The sequence below is a fragment of the Melanerpes formicivorus genome, unplaced genomic scaffold (assembly GCF_026170545.1).
Source record: "Melanerpes formicivorus ecotype bairdi unplaced genomic scaffold, bMelFor1.0.p_v2 SCAF_383, whole genome shotgun sequence".
Lineage (NCBI taxonomy): Eukaryota > Metazoa > Chordata > Aves > Piciformes > Picidae > Melanerpes > Melanerpes formicivorus.
In genome coordinates, this window is record NW_027142735.1 from 67501 (window position 1) to 70000 (window position 2500).

General features: G+C 40.8%; 1 pseudogene; it reads right to left on the reverse strand.

The window, feature by feature from the left end:
- LOC137459632 (28S ribosomal RNA) overlaps nt 1–2500 on the reverse strand; it is an 8477-nt pseudogene that overhangs the window by 2089 nt on the left and 3888 nt on the right.

Sequence of the window (2500 nt, forward strand, 5' to 3'; positions counted from 1 at the left end):
CAATTGTAAAGCTGTTATTAATTTTCTATAAGGGATGTTCTTGTAATTCACAAGCCAATTGTTACTGGTGGAATCATTTTCAAAGTTTGCAGTTCCTATGCCCTGGGACATCAATGCTGTCCATTTTGTGAACTCATTTTTCCTCCAATTGCAAGGTTTGGGAAAGATTTTCTTTGGGGCGGGTTTTTCCCATTCAGATAATTCCTCCCGTCCCCCATATTCAGTTACCATTATTGTCTGGGGGTTATATATTGCTGGTATTTTCTCTTTGTCTCCCCCTGCTGATATCCACAATTTTTCATAATCTTTATCAATATCATTATTTTTAACTACAGTTTTAACTGCTTCATCTGATGAATTTGCCAATCTGTGTAATCGTCTAGCTTGGATACTAGGGATTAACCCAGCCAATCGGGCTAAGCCTAAGCCTCCATCTTTAGTGCTGGAATACAAGATGCCATCACAGGTACAAACTGGGAGATGTAACCATTTTTTCACCCTATTTCGAATTGTTAAATCCATTTCTTCCAGATAGGTGGCTTTTACATTTGCCTGGTCTACTAAGTAGATCAATCTAGGCACTGTGTACACTTTTAACATGTCCAATTTTTGAAATGGTTTTAAAGGGGCTCTTTCGATGCGATTGAGCCAAACTTCTAATTTATTCTGCAATTCGGGCTTAACTATCCCCACCCAAGGGTCGATTTGCAAGCCAAGATATTTCTCTGACTGACCCGGGTGGATCATGTTTAAAGGGGTACCGCTGATAAGCCATGGAGGACAGTCATTGATGGTGTAAGAGTCCTTAGTTGGTTGAATAAAGAAACCATGGCACTTTTCCCCCTGCGTTTTTAATCCAGTTAAGTCACAAAATGCTTCTAGAATTTCAATATTTTTCTCCATTCCTGATTGGGACTTACTCAGCAGGACCAGGTCGTCTGCAAAAGCCAGAGCTGTTAATTTGCCATTCTCGTGTTGGAACCCCTCCCCACACTCTTCTAATTTACATAACAGAGGGTCAATGCACAGGTTAAAGAGGAGTGGTGACATGGGATCGCCCTGTTTCACACCAGTTTTGATTCCTATTGACTCAGACTCTCCTTCTTTAGTTTTGATTCTGGTGTGGATGTTTTGATAAAAGTCCTTAATTAATGCTATTATGTGGTCATCCAGGCCCTTTTGCTTTAGCACCGCCAGGATGTGGGTGTGGCTCACTGAATCAAAGGCTTTGGCCAAATCGACAAAGACAACCCCCAGGGGTTTCTTTTGTTTCTTTGCATTCCTAATTAATAGCTGTAATAGTTTTAAGTTCTCAGCACAGCCAGAAGATTGAATGAAGCCTCTCTGCCTGGGGTTAATGGGACACGCCTTTGCCAACCTCGCAGTTAAGATTCTTGAATAGAGTCTCAGGATGATGGAACCAATAGTAATTGGCCGCCAGTTATTAATATCATTTTGGCGTTCGGGCGCTGATGATTTAGGTATTAGGATTGTTCGGCATCCCCTTATTACATCTGGAATTTTGCCACTTAACAGCCAGAGATTAAATAGTTCTTTGATCTCCTCACAATTTGGATCCATTTTAAGCAGGGCCTTCAGGGTGATCCCATCAGGGCCTGGTGCCGATTTTTTATTCATGTCTTTGATATTCTTAAGGATCTCTTTCTCTGTAATCAATTCCTTAAAAGCCGAATTATCCGCCCGCCCCACAGACTGGAATGCTCCAAGTCCTTGAAATAAGTTCTGGGACTCCCACCTAGATCTGAAGGTGTTACTGACCTCTTCCAGGGGGATGGCACATTGCGCAGAGTCTTTTTCATCCAGAATCATATTAGCTAACTTCCCTCGATCTAAGCCGAAGAGGCGTTGGAATCGGAGAAATTCTCCACGCTTTCTGGCTCTTTTTCTCATCCATTCCTTTTGAGGTTTCTTCTGCTGAGGTTTACGTTGGCTCTTTTTTGGCGCTTTCTGTTCAATTGATTTCTCAAACAAATACAAATATTGGTCCTGAGCTACCTCATTGAGTAATTTTAATGAGTCTGTTTTGCCTTCAATTATTTGTTTATATGTATTTTTAAGGATGGGCAGCTTCCCTGATGTCAGCTTTTCATTAATAGTCTTTTTATAGTGGGCTAGCAGCTCCCTTTCACCAGAAGATGGAATCACAGTCCTCTCCTCTTTTAACCTGTTCTTGCTCTCTTGTGTTTTCTCTCTTTCTGGCACCACAGTTTCTCTTAATAGTCTTCTCTTTTCACTGATCTGTTTTGCTGTTTTAGTTGTTAATTTTTCAGCAATTAATTTGTTAATATTTTTCCTCCCTTCAAACTCTTGATTCAGTTTCTGTAATATTTCTGTTTCCTCTTGGGACCAGATTTTCTTGTGAGCACCTCTTTTAGAGGTCTCTTTGGGGCGAGATGCTTCAATTCTTTCTGCGTTTCTCAGGGCTGGGTGAGCTAATCTCTTATGTTGTCCCAAGCCAATTTTAGTTTTAAAACATTTT